Source organism: Stenella coeruleoalba (assembly GCF_951394435.1).
Source record: "Stenella coeruleoalba genome assembly, contig: scaffold_235, whole genome shotgun sequence".
NCBI classification, from domain to species: domain Eukaryota; kingdom Metazoa; phylum Chordata; class Mammalia; order Artiodactyla; family Delphinidae; genus Stenella; species Stenella coeruleoalba.
Genome location: NW_027646002.1, coordinates 163,934 through 187,352, shown reverse-complemented (window position 1 = coordinate 187,352; position 23,419 = coordinate 163,934).

Sequence of the window (23,419 nt, the reverse complement as noted above, 5' to 3'; positions counted from 1 at the left end):
AACCCGCGCCCTCACACGCACGCTCCCCCTAAAGCGTTGCCGTACCCTCACCTGGACCCTAAACCGTCCCCGTCCCCTAACCCTAACCCTAGCCCGAACCCTAACCCTAACCCTTCCCCGAAGCCTGACCCTCACCCGTCCCCTAATCCTAACCCGTACGCTAACACTAACCCGCGCCCTCACACGCACGCTCCCCCTAAAGCGTTGCCGTACCCTCACCTGGACCCTAAACCGTCCCCGTCCCCTAACCCTAACCCTAGCCCGAACCCTAACCCTAACCCTTCCCTGAAGCCTGACCCTCACCCGTCCCCTGATCCTAAGCCGTACGCTAACACTAACCCGCGCCATCACACGCACGCTCCCCCTAAAGCGTTGCCGTACCCTCACCTGGACCCTAAACCGTCTCCGTCCCCTAACCCTAACCCTAGCCCGAACCCTAACCCTAACCCTTCCCCGAAGCCTGACTCTCACCCGTCCCCTAATCCTAACCCGTAGGCTAACACTAACCCGCGCCCTCACACGCACGCTCCCCCTAAAGCGTTGCCGTACCCTCACCTGGACCCGAAATCGTACCCGTACCCTAACCCTAACCCTAGCCCGAACCCTAACCCTAACCCTTCCCCGAAGCCTGACCCTCAACCGTCCCCTAATCCTAACCCGTACGCTAACACTAACCCGCGCCCTCACACGCACGCTCCCCCTAAAGCGTTGCGCTACCCTCACCTGGACCCTAAACCGTCCCCGTCCCCTAACCCTAACCCTAGCCCGAACCCTAACCCTAACCCTTCCCCGAAGCCTGACCCGCACCCGTCCCCTAATCCTAAACCGTACGCTAACACTAACCCGCGCCCTCACATGCACGCTCCCCCTAAAGCGTTGCCGTACCCTCACCTGGACCCTAAACCGTCCCCGTCCCCTAACCCTAACCCTAGCCCGAACCCTAACCCTAACCCTTCCCCGAAGCCTGACCCTCACCCGTCCCTTAATCATAACCCGTACACTAACACTAACCCGCGCCCTCACACGCACGCTCCCCCTAAAGGGTTGCCGTACACTCACCTGGACCCTAAACCGTCCCCGTCCCCTAACCCTAACCCTAGCCCGAACCCTAACCCTAACCCTTCCCCGAAGCCTGACCCTCACCCGTCCCCTAATCCTAACCCGTACGCTAACACTACCCCGCGCCCTCACACGCACGCTCCCCCTAAAGCGTTTCCGTACCCTCACCTGGAAACTAAACGGTCCCCGTCACCTAACCCTAACCCTAGCCCGAACCCTAACCCTAATCCTTCCGCGAAGCATGACCCTCAACCGTCCCCTAATCCTAACCCGTACGCTAACACTAACCCGCACCCTCACACGCACGCTCCCCCTAAAGCGTTGCCGTACCCTCACCTGGACCCTAAACCGTCCCCGTCCCCGTACCCTAACCCTAACCCTAACCCGAACCCTAACCCTAACCCTTCCCCGAAGCCTGATCCTCACCCGTCCCCTAATCCTAAGCCGTACGCTAACACTAACCCGCGCCCTCACACGCACGCTCCCCCTAAAGCGTTGCCGTACCCTCCCCTGGACCCTAAACCGTCCCCGTCCCCTAACCCTAAACCTAGCCCGAACCCTAACCCTAACCCTTCCCCGAAGCCTGACCCTCACACGTCCCCTAATCCTAAGCCGTACGCTAACACTAACCCGAGCCCTCACACGCACGCTCCCCCTAAAGCGTCGCCGTACCCTCACCTGGACCCTGAACCGTCTCCGTCCCCTAACACTAACCCTAGCCCGAACCCTAACCCTAACCCTTCCCCGAAGCCTGACCCTCACCCGTCCCCTAATCCTAAGCCGTACGCTAACACTAACGCGTGCCCTCACACGCACGCTCCCCCTAAAGCGTTGCCCTACCCTCAGCTGGACCCTAAACCGTCCCCGTCCCCTAATCCTAACCCTAGCCCGAATCCTAACCCTAACCCTTCCCCGAAGCCTGACCCTCACCCGTCCCGTAATCCTAACACGTACGCTAACACTAACCCGCGCCCTCACACGCACGCTCCCCCTAAAGTGTTGCTGTACCCTCACCAGGACCCTAAACCGTCCCTGTCCCGTAACCCTAACCCTAGCCCGAACCCTAACCCTAACCCTTCCCCGAAGCCTGACCCTCACCCGTCCCCTAATCCTAAACCGCACGCTAACACTAACCCGCGCCCTCACACGCACGCTCCCCCTAAAGCGTTGCCGTACCCTCACCTGGACCCTAAACCGTCCCCGTCCCCTAACCCTAACCCTAGCCCGAACCCTAACCCTAACCCTTCCCCGAAGCCTGACCCTCACCCGTCCCCTAATCCTAACCCGTACGCTAACACTACACCGCGCCCTCACATGCACGCTCCCCCTAAAGCGTTGCCGTACCCTCACCTGGACCCTAAACCGTCCCCGTCACCTAACCCTAACCCTAGCCCGAACCCTAACCCTAAATCTTCTCCGAAGCATGACCCTCACCCATCCCCTAATCCTAAGCCATACGCTAACACTAACCCGCGCCCTCACACGCACGCTCCCCCTAAAGCGTTGCAGTACCCTCACCTGGACCCTAAACCGTCCCCGTCCCCTAACCCTAACCCTAGCCCGAACCCTAACCCTAACCCTTCCCCGAAGCCTGACCCTCTCCCGTCCCCTAATCCTAAGCCGTACGCTAACACTAACCCGCGCCCTCACATGCACGCTCCCCCTAAAGCGTTGCCGTACCCTCACCTGGACCCTAAACCGTCCCCGTCCCGTAACCCTAACCCTAGCCCGAACCCTAACCCTAACCCTTCCCCGAAGCCTGACCTTTAACCGTCCCCTAATCCTAACCCGTACGCTAACACTAACCCACGCCCTCACACGCACGCTCCCCCTAAAGCGTTGCCGTACCCTCACCTGGACCCTAAACCGTCCCCGTCCCCTAACCCTAACCCTAGCCCGAACCCTAACCCTAACCCTTCCCCGAAGCCTGACCCTCACCCGTCACCTAATCCTAACCCTTACGCTAACACTAACCCGCGCCCTCACACGCACGCTCACTCTAAATCGTTGCCGTACCCTCACCTGGACCCTAAACCGTCCCCGTCCCCTAACCCTAACCCTAGCCCGAACCCTAACCCTAACCCTTCCCCGAAGCCTGACCCTCACCCGTCCCTTAATCCTAACCCGTACGCTAACAGTAACCCGCGCCCTCACACGCACGCTCCCCCTAAAGCGTTGCCGTACCCTCACCTGGACCCTAAACCGTCCCCGTCCCCTAACCCTAACCCTAGCCCGAACCCTAACCCTAATCCTTCCCCGAAGCCTGACCCTCACCCGTCCCCTAATCCTAACACGTACGCTAACACTAACCTGCGCCCTCACACGCACGCTCCCCCTAAAGCGTTGCCATACCCTCACCTGGACCCTAAACCGTCCCCGTCCCCTAACCCTAACCCTAGCCCGAACCCTAACCCTAACCCTTCCCCGAAGCCTGACCCTCACCCGTCCCCTAATCCTAACACGTACGCTAACACTAACCCGCGCCCTCACACGCACGCTCCCCCTAAAGCGTTGCTGTACTCTTACCTGCACCCTAAACCGTCCCCATCCCCTAACCCTAACCCTAACCCGAACCCTAACCCTAACCCTTCCCCGAAGCCTGACCCTCAACCGTCCCCTAATCCTAACCAGTACGCTAACACTACCCCGCGCCCTCACATGCACGCTCCCCCTAAAGCGTTGCCGTACCCTCACCTGGACCCTAAACCGTCCCCGTCCCCTAACCCTAACCCTAGCCCGAACCCTAAACCTAACTCTTCCCCGAAGCCTGACCCTCACACGTCCCCTAATCCTAACCCGTACGCTAACACTAACCCGCGCCCTCACATGCACGCTCCCCCTAAAGCGTTGCCGTACCCTCACCTGGACCCTAAACAGTCCCCGTCCCCTAACCCTAACCCTAGCCCGAACCCTAAGCCTAACCCTTCCCCGAAGCCTGACCCTCACCCGTCCCCTAATCCTATCCCGTACGCTAACACTAACCCGCGCCCTCACACGCACGCTCCCCCTAAAGCGTTGCCGTACCCTCACCTGGACCCTAAACCGTCCCCGGCCCCTATGCCTAACCCTAGCCCGAACCCTAACCCTAACCCTTCCCCGAAGCCTGACCCTCACCCGTCCCCTAATCCTAACCCGTACGCTTACACTAACCCGCGCCCTCACATGCACGCTCCCCCTAAAGCGTTGCCGTACCCTCACCTGGACCCTAAACCGTCCCTGTCCCGTAACCCTAACCCTAGCCCGAACCCTAACCCTAACCCTTCCCCGAAGCCTGACCCTCACCCGTCCCCTAATCCTAACCCGTACGCTAACACTAACCCGCGCCCTCACACGCATTCTCCCCCTAAAGTGTTGCCGTACCCTCACCTGGACCCTAAACCGTCCCCGTCCCCTAACCCTAACCCTAGCCCGAACCCTAACCCTAACCCTTCCCCGAAGCCTGACCCTCACCCGTCCCCTAATCCTAAGCCGTACGCTAACACTAACCCGCGCCCTCACACGCACGCTCCCTCTAAAGCTTTGCCGTACCCTCACCTGGACCCTAAACCGTCCCCGTCCCCTAACCCTAACCCTAGCCCGAACCCTAACCCTAACCCTTCCCCGAAGCCTGACCCTCACCCGTCCCCTAATCCTAAGCCGTACGCTAACACTAACCCGCGCCCTCACACGCACGCTCCCCCTGAAGCTTTGCCGTACCCTCACCTGGACTCTAAACCGTCCCCGTTCCCTAACCCTAACCCTAGCCCGAACCCTAACCCTAACCCTTCCCCGAAGCCTGACACTCACCCGTCCCCAATCCTAACACGTACGGTAACACTAACCCGCGCCCTCACACGCACGCTCCCCCTAAAGCGTTGCCGTACCCTCACCTGGATCCTAAACCATCCCCGTCCCCTAACCCTAACCCTAGCCCGAACCCTAACCCTAACCCTTCCCCGAAGCCTGACCCTCACCCGTCCCCTAATCCTAACCCGTACGCTAACACTAACCCGCGCCCTCACACGCACGCTCCCCCTAAAGCGTTGCCGTACCCTCACCTGGACCCTAAACCGTCCCCGTCCCTTAACCCTAACCCTAGCCCGAACCCTAACCCTAACCCTTCCCCGAAGCCTGACCCTCACCCGTCCCCTAATCCTAACACGTACGCTAACACTAACCCTCGCCCTCACACGCACGCTCCCCCTAAAGCGTTGCTGTACTCTTACCTGCACCCTAAACCATCCCCATCCCCTAACCCTAACCCTAGCCCGAACCCTAACCCTAACCCTTCCCCGAAGCCTGACCCTCAACCGTCCCCTAATCCTAACCAGTACGCTATCACTACCCCGCGCCCTCACATGCTCGCTCCCCCTAAAGCGTTGCCGTACCCTCACCTGGACCCTAAACCGTCCCCGTCACCTAACCCTAACCCTAGCCCGAACCCTAACCCTAACCCTTCCCCGAAGCCTGACCCTCACCCGTCCCCTAATCCTAACCCGTACGCTAACACTAACCCGCTCCCTCACACGCACGCTCCCCCTAAAGCGTTGCCGTACCCTCACCTGGACCCTAAACCGTCCCCGTCCCCTAACCCTAACCCTAGCCCGAACCCTAACCCTAACCCTTCCCCGAAGCCTGACCCTCACCCATCCCCTAATCCTAAACCGTACGCTAACACTAACCCGCGCCCTCACACGCACACTCCCCCTAAAGCGTTGTCGTACCCTCACCTGGACCCTAAACCGTCCCCGTCCCCTAACCCTAACCCTAGCCCGAACCCTAACCCTAACCCTTCCCCGAAGCCTGACCCTCACCCGTCCCCTAATCCTAACCCGTACGCTAACACTAACCCGCGCCCTCACACGCACGCTCCCCCTAAAGTGTTGCCGTACCCTCACCTGGACCCTGAACCGTCCCCGTCCCCTAACCCTAACCCTAGCCCGAACCCTAACCCTAACCCTTCCCCGAAGCCTGACCCTCACCCGTCCCCTAATCCTAACCCGTACGCTAACACTAACCCGCGCCCTCACACGTACGCTCCCCCTAAAGCGTTGCCGTACCCTCACCTGGACCCTAAACTGTCCCCGTCCGCTAACCCTAACCCTAGCCCGAACCCTAACCCTAACCGTTCCCCGAAGCCTGACCCTCACCCGTCCCCTAATCCTAACCAGTACGCTAACACTAACCCGCGTCCTCACATGCATGCTCCCCCTAAAGCGTTGCCGTACCCTCACCTGGACCCGAAACAGTCCCCGTCCCTTAACCCTTACCCTAGCACGAACCCTAACCCTAACCCTTCCCCGAAGCCTGACCCTCACCCGTCCCCTAATCCTAACCCGTACGCTAACACTAACCCGCGCCCTCACACGCACGCTCCCCCTAAAGCGTTGCCGTACCCTCACCTGGACCCTAAACCTTCCCCATCCCCTAACCCTAACCCTAGCCCGAACCCTTACCCTAACCCTTACCCGAAGCCTGACCCTCACCCGTCCCCTAATCCTAACCCGTACGCTAACACTAACCCGCGCCCTCACACGCACGCTCCCCCTAAAGTGTTGCCGTACCCTCACCTGGACCCTAAACCGTCCCCGTCCACTAACCCTAACCCTAGCCCGAACCCTAACCCTAACCCTTCCCCGAAGCCTGACCCTCACCCGTCCCCTAATCCTAACCCGTACGCTAACACTAACGCGTGCCCTCACACGCACGCTCCCCCTAAAGCGTTGCCGTACCCTCACCTGGACCCTAAACCGTCCCCGTCCCCTAACCCTAACCCTAGCCCGAACCCTAACCCTAACCCTTCCCCGAAGCCTGACCCTCACCCGTCCCCTAATCCTAACCCGTAAGCTAACACTAACCCGCGCCCTCACACGCACGCTCCCCCTAAAACGTTGCCGTACCCTCACCTGGACCCTAAACCGTCCCCGTCCCCTAACCCTAACCCTAGCCCGAACCCTAGCCCTAACCCTTCCCAGAAGCCTGACCCTCACCCGTCCCCTAATCCTAACCCGTACACTAACACTAACCCGCGCCCTCACACGCACGCTCCCCCTAAAGCGTTGCCGTACCCTCACCTGGACCCTAAACCGTCCCCGTCCCCTAACCCTAACCCTAGCCCGAACCCTAACCCTAACCCTTCCCCGAAGCCTGACCCTCACCCGTCCCCTAATCCTAACCCGTACGCTATCACTAACCCGCGCCCTCACACGCACGCTCCCCCTAAAACGTTGCCGTACACTCACCTGGACCCTAAACCGTCCCCGTCCCCTAACCCTAACCCTAGCCCGAACCCTAACCCTAACCCTTCCCCGAAGCCTGACCCTCACCCGTCCCCTAATCCTAACCGTACGCTAACACTAACCCACGCCCTCACACGCACGCTCCCCCTAAAGCGTTGCCGTACCCTCACCTGGACCCTAAACCGTCCCCGTCCCCTAACCCTAACCCTAGCCCGAACCCTAACCCTAACCCTTCCCCGAAGCCTGACCCTCACCCGTCCCCTAATCCTAACCCGTACGCTAACACTAACCCGCGCCCTCACACGCACGCTCCCCCTAAAGCTTTGCCGTACCCTCACCTGGACCCTAAACTGTCCCCGTCCCCTAATCCTAACCCTAGACCAAACCCTAACCCTAACCCTTCCCCGAAGCCTGACCCTCACCCGTCCCCTAATCCTAAGCCGTACGCTAACACTAACCCGCGCCCTCACACGCACGCTCCCCCTAAAGCGTTGCCGTACCCTCACCTGGACCCTAAACCGTCCCCGTCCCCTAACCCTAACCCTAGCCCGAACCCTAACCATAACCCTTCCCCGAAGCCTGACCCTCACCCGTCCCCTAATCCTAACCCGTACGCTAACACTAACCCGCACCCTCACACGCACGCTCCCCCTAAAGCGTTGCCGTACCCTCACCTGGACCCTAAACCGTCCCCATCCCCTAACCCTAACCCTAGCCCGAACCCTAACCCTAACCCTTCCCCGAAGCCTGACCCTCACCCGTCCCCTAATCCTAACCCGTACGCTAACCCTAACCCGCGCCCTCACATGCACGCTCCCCCTAAAGCGTTGCTGTACCCTCACCTGGACCCTAAACCGTCCCCGTCCCCTAACCCTAACCCTAGCCCGAACCTTAACCCTAACCCTTCCCCGAAGCCTGACCCTCACCCGTCCCCTAATCCTAACCCGTACGCTAACACTATCCCGCGCCCTCACACGCACGCTCCCCCTAAAGCGTTCTCGTACCCTCACCTGGACCCTAAACCGTCCCCGTCCCCTAACCCTAACCCTAGCCGGAACCCTAACCCTAACCCTTCCCCGAAGCCTGACCCTCACCCGTCTCCTAATCCTAACCCGTACGCTAACACTAACCCGCGCCCTCACACGCACGCTCCCCCTAAAGCGTTGCCGTACCCTCACCTGGACCCTAAACCGTGCCCGTCCCCTAACCCTAACCCTAGCCCGAACCCTAACCCTAACCCTTCCCCAAAGCCTGACCCTCACCCGTCCCCTAATCCTAACCCGTACGCTAACACTAACCCGCGCCCTCACACGCACGCTCCCCCTAAAGCGTTGCCGTACCCTCACTTGGACCCTAAACCGTCCCCGTCCCCTAACCCTAACCCTAGCCCGAACCCTAACCCTAACCCTTCCCCGAAGCCTGACCCTCACCCGTCCCCTAATCCTAACCCGTACGCTAACACTAACCCGCGCCCTCACACGCACGCTCCTACTAAAGCGTTGCCGTACCCTCACCTGGACCCTAAACCGTCCCCGTCCCCTAACCCTAACCCTAGCCCGAACCCTAACCCTAACCCTTCCCCGAAGCCTGACCCTCACCCGTCCCCTAATCCTAACCCGTACGCTAACACTAACCCGCGCCCTCACATTCACGCTCCCCCTAAAGTGTTGCCGTACCCTCACCTGGACCCTGAACCGTCCCCGTCCCCTAACCCTAACCCTAGCCCGAACCCTAACCCTAACCCTTCCCCGAAGCCTGACCCTCACCCGTCCCCTAATCCTAACCCGTACGCTAACACTAACCCACGCCCTCACACGTACGCTCCCCCTAAAGCGTTGCCATACCCTCACCTGGACCCTAAACTGTCCCCGTCCCCTAACCCTAACCCTAGCCCGAACCCTAACCCTAACCCTTCCCCGAAGCCTGACCCTCACCCGTCCCCTAATCCTAACCAGTACGCTAACACTAACCCGCGTCCTCACACGCATGCTCCCCCTAAAGCGTTGCCGTACCCTCACCTGGACCCGAAACAGTCCCCGTCCCTTAACCCTTACCCTAGCACGAACCCTAACCCTAACCCTTCCCCGAAGCCTGACCCTCACCCGTCCCCTAATCCTAACCCGTACGCTAACACTAACCCGCGCCCTCACACGCACGCTCCCCCTAAAGCGTTGCCGTACCCTCACCTGGACCCTAAACCTTCCCCATCCCCTAACCCTAACCCTAGCCCGAACCCTTACCCTAACCCTTACCCGAAGCCTGACCCTCACCCGTCCCCTAATCCTAACCCGTACGCTAACACTAACCCGCGCCCTGACACGCACGCTCCCCCTAAAGTGTTGCCGTACCCTCACCTGGACCCTAAACCGTCCCCGTCCACTAACCCTTACCCTAGCCCGAACCCTAACCCTAACCCTTCCCCGAAGCCTGACCCTCACCCGTCCCCTAATCCTAACCCGTACGCTAACACTAACACGTGCCCTCACACGCACGCTCCCCCTAAAGCGTTGCCGTACCCTCACCTGGACCCTAAACCGTCCCCGTCCCCTAACCCTAACCCTAGCCCGAACCCTAACCCTAACCCTTCCCCGAAGCCTGACCCTCACCCGTCCCCTAATCCTAACCCGTAAGCTAACACTAACCAACGCCCTCACACGCACGCTCCCCCTAAAACGTTGCCGTACCCTCACCTGGACCCTAAACCGTCCCCGTCCCCTAACCCTAACCCTAGCCCGAACCCTAACCCTAACCCTTCCCAGAAGCCTGACGCTCACCCGTCCCCTAATCCTAACCGTACGCTAACACTAACCCATGCCCTCACACGCACGCTCCCCCTAAAGCGTTGCCGTACCCTCACCTGGACCCTAAACCGTCCCCGTCCCCTAACCCTAACCCTAGCCCGAACCCTAACCCTAACCCTTCCCCGAAGCCTGACCCTCACCCGTCCCCTAATCCTAACCCGTACGCTAACACTAACCCGCGCCCTCACACGCACGCTCCCCCTAAAGCTTTGCCGTACCCTCACCTGGACCCTAAACCGTCCCCGTCCCCTAACCCTAACCCTAGACCAAACCCTAACCCTAACCCTTCCCCGAAGCCTGACCCTCACCCGTCCCCTAATCCTAAGCCGTACGCTAACACTAACCCGCGCCCTCACACGCACGCTCCCCCTAAAGCGTTGCCGTACCCTCACCTGGACCCTAAACCGTCCCCGTCCCCTAACCCTAACCCTAGCCCGAACCCTAACCATAACCCTTCCCCGAAGCCTGACCCTCACCCGTCCCCTAATCCTAACCCGTACACTAACACTAACCAGCGCCCTCACACGAACGCTCCCCCTAAAGCGTTGCCGTACCCTCACCTGGACCCTAAACCGTCCCCATCCCCTAACCCTAACCCTAGCCCGAACCCTAACCCTAACCCTTCCCCGAAGCCTGACCCTCACCCGTCCCCTAATCCTAACCCGTACGCTAACCCTAACCCGCGCCCTCACATGCACGCTCCCCCTAAAGCGTTGCTGTACCCTCACCTGGACCCTAAACCGTCCCCGTCCCCTAACCCTAACCCTAGCCCGAACCTTAACCCTAACCCTTCCCCGATGCCTGACCCTCACCCGTCCCCTAATCCTAACCCGTACGCTAACACTAACCCGCGCCCTCACACGCACGCTCCCCCTAAAGCGTTGCCGTACCCTCACCTGGACCCTAAACCGTCCCCGTCCCCTAACCCTAACCCTAGCCGGAACCCTAACCCTAACCCTTCCCCGAAGCCTGACCCTCACCCGTCTCCTAATCCTAACCCGTACGCTAACACTAACCCGCGCCCTCACACGCACGCTCCCCCTAAAGCGTTGCCGTACCCTCACCTGGACCCTAAACCGTGCCCGTCCCCTAACCTTAACCCTAGCCCGAACCCTAACCCTAACCCTTCCCCAAAGCCTGACCCTCACCCGTCCCCTAATCCTAACCCGTACGCTAACACTAACCCGCGCCCTCACACGCACGCTCCCCCTAAAGCGTTGCCGTACCCTCACCTGGACCCTAAACCGTCCCCGTCCCCTAACCCTAACCCTAGCCCGAACCCTAAGCCTAACCCTTCCCCGAAGCCTGACCGTCACACGTCCCCTAATCCTAACCCGTACGCTAACTCTAACCCGCACCCTCACACGCACGCTCCCCCTAAAGCGTTGCCGTACCCTCACCTGGACCCTAAACCGTCCCCGTCCCCTAACCCTAACCCTAGCCCGAACCCTAACCCTAACCCTTCCCCGAAGCCTGACCCTCACCCGTCCCCTAATCCTAACCCGTACGCTAACACTAACCCGCGCCCTCACACGCACGCTCCCCCTAAAGCGTTGCCGTACCCTCACCTGGACCCTAAACCGTCCCCGTCACCTAACCCTAACCCTAGCCCGAACCCTAACCCTAACCCTTCCCCGAAGCCTGACCCTCACCCGTCCCCTAATCCTAACCCGTACGCTAACACTAACCCGCGCCCTCACACGCACGCTCCTACTAAAGCGTTGCCGTACCCTCACCTGGACCCTAAACCGTCCCCGTCCCCTAACCCTAACCCTAGCCCGAACCCTAACCCTAACCCTTCCCCGAAGCCTGACCCTCACCCGTCCCCTAATCCTAAGCCGTACGCTAACACTAACCCGCGCCCTCACACGCACGCTCCCCCTAAAGCGTTGCCGTACCCTCACCTGGACCCTAAACCGTCCCCGTCCCCTAACCCTAACCCTAGCCCGAACCCTAACCCTAACCCTTTCCCGAAGCCTGACCCTCACCCGTCCCCTAATCCTAACCCGTACGCTAACACTAACCCGCGCCCTCACACGCACGCTCCCCCTAAAGCGTTGCCGTACCCTCACCTGGACCCTAAACCGTCCCCGTCCCCTAACCCTAACCCTAGCCCGAACCCTAACCCTAACCCTTCCCCGAAGCCTGACCCTCACCCGTCCCCTAATCCTAACCCGTACGCTAACACTAACCCGCGCCCTCACACGCACGTTCCCCCTAAAGCGTTGCCGTACCCTCACCTGGACCCTAAACCGTCCCCGTCCCCTAACCCTAACCCTAGCCCGAACCCTAACCCTAACCCTTCCCCGAAGCCTGACCCTCACCCGTCCCCTAATCCTAACCCGTACGCTAACACTAACCCGCGCCCTCACACGAACGCTCCCCCTAAAGCGTTGCCGTACCCTCACCTGGACCCTAAACCGTCCCCGTCCCCTAACCCTAACCCTAGCCCGAACCCTAACCCTAACCCTTCTCCGAAGCCTGACCCTCACCCGTCCCCTAATCCTAACCCGTACGCTAACACTAACCCGCGCCCTCACACGCACGCTCCTCCTAAAGCGTTGCCGTACCCTCACCTGGACCCTAAACCGTCCCCGTCCCCTAACCCTAACCCTAGCCCGAACCCTAACCCTAACCCTTCCCCGAAGCCTGACCCTCACCCGTCCCCTAATCCTAAGCCGTACGCTAACACTAACCCGCGCCCTCACACGCACGCTCCCCCTAAAGCGTTGCCGTACCCTCACCTGGACCCTAAACCGTCCCCGTCCCCTAACCCTAACCCTAGCCCGAACCCTAACCCTAACCCTTCCCCGAAGCCTGACCCTCACCCGTCCCCTAATCCTAACCCGTACGCTAACACTAACGCGCGCCCTCTCACGCACGCTCCCCCTAAAGCGTTGCCGTACCCTCACCTGGACCCTAAACCGTCCCCGTCCCCTAACCCTAACCCTAGCCCGAACCCTAACCCTAACCCTTCCCCGAAGCCTGACCCTCACCCGTCCCCTAATCCTAACCCGTACGCTAACACTAACGCGCGCCCTCACACGCACGCTCCCCCTAAAGCGTTGCCGTACCCTCAACTGGACCCTAAACCGTCCCCGTCCCCTAACCCTAACCCTAGCCCGAACCCTAACCCTAACCCTTCCCCGAAGCCTGACCCTCACCCGTCCCCTAATCCTAACCCGTACGCTAACACTAACCCGCGCCCTCACACGCACGCTCCCCCTAAAGCGTTGCCGTACCCTCACCTGGACCCTAAACCGTCCCCGTCCCCTAACCCTAACCCTAGCCCGAACCTTAACCCTAACCCTTCCCCGAAGCCTGACCCTCACCCGTCTCCTAATCCTAACCCGTACGCTAACACTAACCCGCGCCCTCACACGCACGCTCCCCCTAAAGCGTTGCCGTACCCTCACCTGGACCCTAAACCGTCCCCGTCCCCTAACCCTAACCCTAGCCCGAACCCTAACCATAACCCTTCCCCGAAGCCTGACCCTCACCCGTCCCCTAATCCTAACCCGTACGCTAACACTAACCCGCGCCCTCACACGCACGCTCCCCCTAAAGCGTTGCCGTACCCTCACCTGGACCCTAAACCGTCCCCGTCCCCTAACCCTAACCCTAGCCCGAACCCTAACCATAACCCTTCCCCGAAGCCTGACCCTCACCCGTCCCCTAATCCTAACCCGTACACTAACACTAACCAGCGCCCTCACACGAACGCTCCCCCTAAAACGTTGCCGTACCCTCACCTGGACCCTAAACCGTCCCCATCCCCTAACCCTAACCCTAGCCCGAACCCTAACCCTAACCCTTCCCCGAAGCCTGACCCTCACCCGTCCCCTAATCCTAAGCCGTACGCTAACACTAACCCGCGCCCTCACACGCACGCTCCCCCTAAAGCGTTGCCGTACCCTCACCTGGACCCTAAACCGTCCCCGTCCCCTAACCCTAACCCTAGCCCGAACCCTAACCCTAACCCTTTCCCGAAGCCTGACCCTCACCCGTCCCCTAATCCTAACCCGTACGGTAACACTAACCCGCGCCCTCACACGCACGCTCCCCCTAAAGCGTTGCCGTACCCTCACCTGGACCCTAAACCGTCCCCGTCCCCTAACCCTAACCCTAGCCCGAACCCTAACCCTAACCCTTCCCCGAAGCCTGACCCTCACCCGTCCCCTAATCCTAACCCGTACGCTAACACTAACCCGCGCCCTCACACGCACGTTCCCCCTAAAGCGTTGCCGTACCCTCACCTGGACCCTAAACCGTCCCCGTCCCCTAACCCTAACCCTAGCCCGAACCCTAACCCTAACCCTTCCCCGAAGCCTGACCCTCACCCGTCCCCTAATCCTAACCCGTACGCTAACACTAACCTGCGCCCTCACACGAACGCTCCCCCTAAAGCGTTGCCGTACCCTCACCTGGACCCTAAACCGTCCCCGTCCCCTAACCCTAACCCTAGCCCGAACCCTAACCCTAACCCTTCTCCGAAGCCTGACCCTCACCCGTCCCCTAATCCTAACCCGTACGCTAACACTAACCCGCGCCCTCACACGCACGCTCCTCCTAAAGCGTTGCCGTACCCTCACCTGGACCCTAAACCGTCCCCGTCCCCTAACCCTAACCCTAGCCCGAACCCTAACCCTAACCCTTCCCCGAAGCCTGACCCTCACCCGTCCCCTAATCCTAAGCCGTACGCTAACACTAACCCGCGCCCTCACACGCACGCTCCCCCTAAAGCGTTGCCTTACCCTCACCTGGACCCTAAACCGTCCCCGTCCCCTAACCCTAACCCTAGCCCGAACCCTAACCCTAACCCTTCCCCGAAGCCTGACCCTCACCCGTCCCCTAATCCTAACCCGTACGCTAACACTAACGCGCGCCCTCTCACGCACGCTCCCCCTAAAGCGTTGCCGTACCCTCACCTGGACCCTAAACCGTCCCCGTCCCCTAACCCTAACCCTAGCCCGAACCCTAACCCTAACCCTTCCCCGAAGCCTGACCCTCACCCGTCCCCTAATCCTAACCCGTACGCTAACACTAACGCGCGCCCTCACACGCACGCTCCCCCTAAAGCGTTGCCGTACCCTCAACTGGACCCTAAACCGTCCCCGTCCCCTAACCCTAACCCTAGCCCGAACCCTAACCCTAACCCTTCCCCGAAGCCTGACCCTCACCCGTCCCCTAATCCTAACCCGTACGCTAACACTAACCCGCGCCCTCACATGCACGCTCCCCCTAAAGCGTTGCCGTACCCTCACCTGGACCCTAAACCGTCCCCGTCCCCTAACCCTAACCCTAGCCCGAACCTTAACCCTAACCCTTCCCCGAAGCCTGACCCTCACCCGTCTCCTAATCCTAACCCGTACGCTAACACTAACCCGCGCCCTCACACGCACGCTCCCCCTAAAGCGTTGCCGTACCCTCACCTGGACCCTAAACCGTCCCCGTCCCCTAACCCTAACCCTAGCCCGAACCCTAACCCTAACCCTTCCCCGAAGCCTGACCCTCACCCGTCCCCTAATCCTAACCCGTACGCTAACAATAACCCGCGCCCTCACACGCACGCTCCCCCTAAAGCGTTGCCGTACCCTCACCTGGACCCGAAACCGTCCCCGTCCCCTAACCCTAACCCTAGCCCGAACCCTAACCCTAACCCTTTCCCGAAGCCTGACCCTCACCCGTCCCCTAATCCTAACCCGTACGCTTACCCTAACCCGCGCCCTCACACGCACGCTCCCCCTAAAGCGTTGCCGTACCCTCACCTGGACCCTAAACCGTCCCCGTCCCCTAACCCTAACCCTAGCCCGAACCCTAACCCTAACCCTTCCCCGAAGCCTGACCCTCACCCGTCCCCTAATCCTAACCCGTACGCTAACACTAACCCGCGCCCTCACACGCACGCTCCCCCTAAAGCGTTGCCGTACCCTCACCTGGACCCTAAACCGTCCCCGTCCCCTAACCCTAACCCTAGCCCGAACCCTAACCCTAACACTTTCCCGAAGCCTGACCCTCACCCGTCCCCTAATCCTAAACCGTACGCTAACACTAACCCGCGCCCTCACACGCACGCTCCCCCTAAAGCGTTACCGTACCCTCACCTGGACCCTAAACCGTCCCCGTCCCCTAACCCTAACCCTAGCCCGAACCCTAACCCTAACCCTTCCCCGAAGCCTGACCCTCACCCGTCCCCTAATCCTAACCCGTACGCTAACACTAACCCGCGCCCTCACACGCACGCTCCCCCTAAAGCGTTGCCGTACCCTCACCTGGACCCTAAACCGTCCCCGTCCCCTAACCCTAACCCTAGCCCGAACCCTAACCCTAACCCTTCCCCGAAGCCTGACCCTCACCCGTCCCCTAATCCTAACCCGTACGCTAACAATAACCCGCGCCCTCACACGCACGCTCCCCCTAAAGCGTTGCCGTACCCTCACCTGGACCCTAAACCGTCCCCGTCCCCTAACCCTAACCCTAGCCCGAACCCTAACCCTAACCCTTCCCCGAAGCCTGACCCTCACCCGTCCCCTAATCCTAACCCGTACGCTAACAATAACCCGCGCCCTCACACGCACGCTCCCCCTAAAGCGTTGCCGTACCCTCACCTGGACCCTAAACCGTCCCCGTCCCCTAACCCTAACCCTAGCCCGAACCCTAACCCTAACCCTTCCCCGAAGCCTGACCCTCACCCGTCCCCTAATCCTAACCCGTACGCTAACACTAACCCGCGCCCTCACACGCACGCTCCCCCTAAAGCGTTGCCGTACCCTCACCTGGACCCGAAACCGTCCCCGTCCCCTAACCCTAACCCTAGCCCGAACCCTAACCCTAACCCTTCCCCGAAGCCTGACCCTCACCCGTCCCCTAATCCTAACCCGTACGCTAACACTAACCCGCGCCCTCACACGCACGCTCCCCCTAAAGCGTTGCCGTACCCTCACCTGGACCCTAAACCGTCCCCGTCCCCTAACCCTAACCCTAGCCCGAACCCTAACCCTAACCCTTCCCCGAAGCCTGACCCTCACCCGTCCCCTAATCCTAACCCGTACGCTAACAATAACCCGCGCCCTCACACGCACGCTCCCCCTAAAGCGTTGCCGTACCCTCACCTGGACCCTAAACCGTCCCCGTCCCCTAACCCTAACCCTAGCCCGAACCCTAACCCTAACCCTTCCCCGAAGCCTGACCCTCACCCGTCCCCTAATCCTAACCCGTACGCTAACACTAACCCGCGCCCTCACACGCACGCTCCCCCTAAAGCGTTGCCGTACCCTCACCTGGACCCGAAACCGTCCCCGTCCCCTAACCCTAACCCTAGCCCGAACCCTAACCCTAACCCTTCCCCGAAGCCTGACCCTCACCCGTCCCCTAATCCTAACCCGTACGCTAACACTAACCCGCGCCCTCACACGCACGCTCCCCCTAAAGCGTTGCCGTACCCTCACCTGGACCCTAAACCGTCCCCGTCCCCTAACCCTAACCCTAGCCCGAACCCTAACCCTAACCCTTCCCCGAAGCCTGACCCTCACCCGTCCCCTAATCCTAACCCGTACGCTAACACTAACCCGCGCCCTCACACGCACGCTCCCCCTAAAGCGTTGCCGTACCCTCACCTGGACCCTAAACCGTCCCCGTCCCCTAACCCTAACCCTAGCCCGAACCCTAACCCTAACACTTTCCCGAAGCCTGACCCTCACCCGTCCCCTAATCCTAAACCGTACGCTAACACTAACCCGCGCCCTCACACGCACGCTCCCCCTAAAGCGTTGCCGTACCCTCACCTGGACTCTAAACCGTCCCCATCCCCTAACCCTAACCCTAGCCCGAACCCTAACCCTAACTCTTCCCCGAAGCCTGACCCTCACTCGTCCCCTAATCCTAACCCGTACGCTAACACTAAGCCGCGCCCTCACACGCACGCTCCCCCTAAAGCGTTGCCGTACCCTCACCTGAACCCTAAACCGTCCCCGTCCCCTAACCCTAACCCTAGCCCGAACCCTAACCCTAACCCTTCCCCGAAGCCTGACCCTCACCCGTCCCCTAATCCTAACCCGTACGCTAACACTAACCCGCGCCCTCACATGCACGCTCCCCCTAAAGCGTTGCCGTACCCTCACCTGGACCCGAAACCGTCCCCGTCCCCTAACCCTAACCCTAGCCCTAACCCTAACCCTAACCCTTCCCCGAAGCCTGACCCTCACCCGTCCCCTAATCCTAACCCGTACGCTAACACTAACCCTCGCCCTCACACGCACGCTCCCCCTAAAGCGTTGCCGTACCCTCACCTGGAACCTAAACCGTCCCCGTCCCCTAACCCTAACCCTAGCCCGAACCCTAACCCTAACCCTTCCCCAAAGCCTGACCCTCACCCGTCCCCTAATCCTAACCCGTACGCTAACACTAACCCGCGCCCTCACACGCACACTCCCCCTAAAGCGTTGCCGTACCCTCACCTGGACCCTAAACCGTCCCCGTCCCCTAACCCTAACCCTAGCCCGAACCCTAACCCTAACCCTTCCCCGAAGCCTGACCCTCACCCGTCCCCTAATCCTAACCCGTACGCTAACACTAACCCGCGCCCTCACACGCACGCTCCCCCTAAAGCGTTGCCGTACCCTCACCTGGACCCTAAACCGTCCCCGTCCCCTAACCCTAACCCTAGCCCGAACCCTAACCCTAACCCTTCCCCGAAGCCTGACCCTCACCCGTCCCCTAATCCTAACCCGTACGCTAACACTAACCCGCGCCCTCACACGCACGCTCCCCCTAAAGCGTTGCCGTACCCTCACCTGGACCCTAAACCGTCCCCGTCCCCTAACCCTAACCCTAGCCCGAACCCTAACCCTAACCCTTCCCCGAAGCCTGACCCTCACCCGTCCCCTAATCCTAAACCGTACGCTAACACTAACCCGTGCCCTCACACGCACGCTCCCCCTAAAGCGTTGCCGTACCCTCACCTGGACCCTAAACCGTCCCCGTCCCCTAACCCTAACCCTAGCCCGAACCCTAACCCTAACCCTAACCCTTCCCCGAAGCCTGAACCTCACCCGTCCCCTAATCCTAACCCGTACGCTAACACTAACCCGCGCCCTCACACAAACGCTCCCCCTAAAGCGTTGCCGTACCCTCACCTGGACCCTAAACCGTCCCCGTCCCCTAACCCTAACCCTAGCCCGAACCCTAACCCTAACCCTTCCCCGAAGCCTGACCCTCACCCGTCCCCTAATCCTAACCCGTACGCTAACACTAACGCGCGGCCTCACACGCACGCTCCCCCTAAAGCGTTGCCGTACCCTCACCTGGACCCTAAACCGTCCCTGTCCCCTAACCCTAACCCTAGCCCGAACCCTAACCCTAACCCTTCCCCGAAGCCTGACCCTCACCCGTCCCCTAATCCTAACCCGTACGCTAACACTAACCCGCGCCCTCACACGCACGCTCCCCCTAAAGCGTTGCCGTACCCTCACCTGGACCCTAAACCGTCCCCGTCCCCTAACCCTAACCCTAGCCCGAACCCTAACCCTAACCCTTCCCCAAAGCCTGACCCTCACCCGTCCCCTAATCCTAACCCGTACGCTAACACTAACCCGCGCCCTCACACGCACGCTCCCCCTAAAGCGTTGTCGTACCCTCACCTGGACCCTAAACCGTCCCCGTCCCCTAACCCTAACCCTAGCCCGAACCCTAACCCTAACCCTTCCCCGAAGCCTGACCCTCACCCGTCCCCTAATCCTAACCCGTACGCTAACACTAACCCACGCCCTCACACGCACGCTCCCCCTAAAGCGTTGCCGTACCCTCACCTGGACCCTAAACCGTCCCCGTCCCCTAACCCTAACCCTAGCCCGAACCCTAACCCTAACCCTTCCCCGAAGCCTGACCCTCACCCGTCCCCTAATCCTAACCCGTACTCTAACACTAACCCGCGCCCTCACACGCACGCTCCCCCGAAAGCGTTGCCGTACCCTCACCTGGACCCTAAACCGTCCCCGTACCCTAAACCTAACCCTAGCCCGAACCCTAACCCTAACCCTTCCCCGAAGCCTGACCCTCACCCGTACCCTAATCCTAACCCGTACTCTAACACTAACCCGCGCCCTCACACGCACGCTCCCCCTAAAGCGTTGCCGTACCCTCACCTGGACCCTAAACCGTCCCCGTCCCCTAACCCTAACCCTAGCCCGAACCCTAACCCTAACCCTTCCCCGAAGCCTGACCCTCACCCGTCCCCTAATCCTAACCCGTACGCTAACACTAACCCGCGCCCTCACACGCACGCTCCCCCTAAAGCGTTGCCGTACCCTCACCTGGACCCTAAACCGTCCCCGTCCCCTAACCCTAACCCTAGCCCGAACCCTAACACTAACCCTTCCCCGAAGCCTGACACTCACCCGTCCCCTAATCCTAACCCGTACGCTAACACTAACCCGCGCCCTCACACGCACGCTCCCCCTAAAGCGTTGCCGTACCCTCACCTGGACCCTAAAACGTCCCCGTCCCCTAACCCTAACCCTAGCCCGAACCCTAACCCTAACCCTTCCCCGAAGCCTGACCCTCACCCGTACCCTAATCCTAACCCGTACGCTAACACTAACCCGCGCCCTCACACGCACGCTCCCCCTAAAGCGTTGCCGTACCCTCACCTGGACCCGAAACCGTCCCCGTCCCTTAACCCTTACCCTAGCCCGAACCCTAACCCTAACCCTTCCCCGAAGCCTGACCCTCACCCGTCCCCTAATCCTAACCCGTACGCTAACACTAACCCGCGCCCTCACATGCACGCTCCCCCTAAAGCGTTGCCGTACCCTCACCTGGACCCTAAACCGTCCCCGTCCCCTAACCCTAACCCTAGCCCGAACCCTAACCCTAACCCTTCCCCGAAGCCTGACCCTCACCCGTCCCCTAATCCTAACCCGTACGCTAACACTAACCCGCGCCCTCACACGCACGCTCCCCCTAAAGCGTTGCCGTACCCTCACCTGGACCCTGAACCGTCCCCGTCCCCTAACCCTAACCCTAGCCCGAACCCTAACCCTAACCCTTCCCCGAAGCCTGACCCTCACCTGTCCCCTAATCCTAACCCGTACGCTAACACTAACCCGCGCCCTCACACGTATGCTCCCCCTAAAGCGTTGCCGTACCCTCACCTGGACCCTAAACCGTCCCCGTCCCCTAACCCTAACCCTACCCCGAACCCTAACCCTAACCCTTCCCCGATGCCTGACCCTCACCCGTCCCCTAATCCTAACCCGTACGATAACACTAACCCGCGTCCTCACACGCACTCTCCCCCTAAAGCGTTGCCGTACCCTCACCTGGACCCTAAACCGTCCCCGTCCCTTAACCCTAACCCTAGCCCGAACCCTAACCCTAAACCTTCCCCGAAGCCTGACCCTCACCCGTCCCCTAATCCTAACCCGTACGCTAACACTAACCCGCGCCCTCACACGCACGCTCCCCCTAAAGCGTTGCCGTACCCTCACCTGGACCCTAAACCTTCCCCATCCCCTAACCCTAACCCTAGCCCGAACCCTAACCCTAACCCTTCCCCGAAGCCTGACCCTCACCCGTCCCCTAATCCTAACCCGTACGCTAACACTAACCCGCGCCCTCACACGCACGCTCCCCCTAAAGCGTTGCCGTACCCTCACCTGGACCCTAAACCGTCCCCGTCCCCTAACCCTAACCCTAGCCCGAACCCTAACCCTAACCCTTCCCCGAAGCCTGACCCTCACCCGTCCCCTAATCCTAAGCCGTACGCTAACACTAACGCGCGCCCTCACACGCACGCTCCCCCTAAAGCGTTGCCGTACCCTCACCTGGACCCTAAACCGTCCCAGTCCCCTAACCCTAACCCTAGCCCGAACACTAACCCTAACCCTTCCCCGAAGCCTGACTCTCACACGTCCCCTATCCTAACCCGTACGCTAACACTAACCCGCGCCCTCACACGCACGCTCCCCCCAAAGCGTTGCCGTACCCTCACCTGGACCCTAAACCGTCCCCGTCCCCTAACCCTAACCCTAGGCAGAACCCTAACCCTAACCCTTCCACGAAGCCTGACCCTCACCCGTCCCCTAATCCTAACCCGTACGCTAACACTAACCCGCGCCCTCACACGCACGCTCCCCCTAAAGCGTTGCCGTACCCTCAACTGGACCCTAAACCGTCCCCGTCCCCTAACCCTAACCCTAGCCCGAACCCTAACCCTAAACCTTCCCCGAAGCCTGACCCTCACCCGTCCCCTAATTCTAACCCGTACGCTAACACTAACCCGCGCCCTCACACGCACGCTCCCCCTAAAGCGTTGATATACCCTCACCTGGACCCTAAACCGTCCCCGTCCCCTAACCCTAACCCTAGCCCGAACCCTAACCCTAACCCTTCCCCGAAGCCTGACCCTCACCCGTCCCCTAATCCTAACCCGTACGCTAACACTAACCCGCGCCCTCACACGCACGTTCCCCCTAAAACGTTGCCGTACCCTCACCTGGACCCTAAACCGTCCCCGTCCCCTAACCCTAACCCTAGCCCGAACCCTAACCCTAACCCTTCCCCGAAGCCAGACCCTCACCCGTCCCCTAATCCTAACCCGTACGCTAACACTAACCCGCGCCCTCACACGAACGCTCCCCCTAAAGCGTTGCCGTACCCTCACCTGGACCCTAAACCGTCCCCGTCCCCTAACCCTAACCCTAGCCCGAACCCTAACCCTAACCCTTCCCCGAAGCCTGACCCTCACCCGTCCCCTAATCCTAACCCGTACGCTAACACTAACCCGCGCCCTCACACGCACGCTCCTCCTAAAGCGTTGCCGTACCCTCACCTGGACCCTAAACCGTCCCCGTCCCCTAACCCTAACCCTAGCCCGAACCCTAACCCTAACCCTTCCCCGAAGCCTGACCCTCACCCGTCCCCTAATACTAAGCCGTACGCTAACACTAACCCGCGCCCTAACACGCACGCTCCCCCTAAAGCGTTGCCGTACCCTCACCTGGACCCTAAACCGTCCCCGTCCCCTAACCCTAACCCTAGCCCGAACCCTAACCCTAACCCTTCCCCGAAGCCTGACCCTCACCCGTCCCAAAATCCTAACCCGTACGCTAACACTAACGCGCGCCCTCACACGCACGCTCCCCCTAAAGCGTTGCCGTACCCTCACCTGGACCCTAAACCGTCCCCGTCCCCTAACCCTAACCCTAGCCCGAACCCTAACCCTAACCCTTCCCCGAAGCCTGACCCTCACCCGTCCCCTAATCCTAACCCGTACGCTAACACTAACGCGCGCCCTCACACGCACGCTCCCCCTAAAGCGTTGCCGTACACTCAACTGGACCC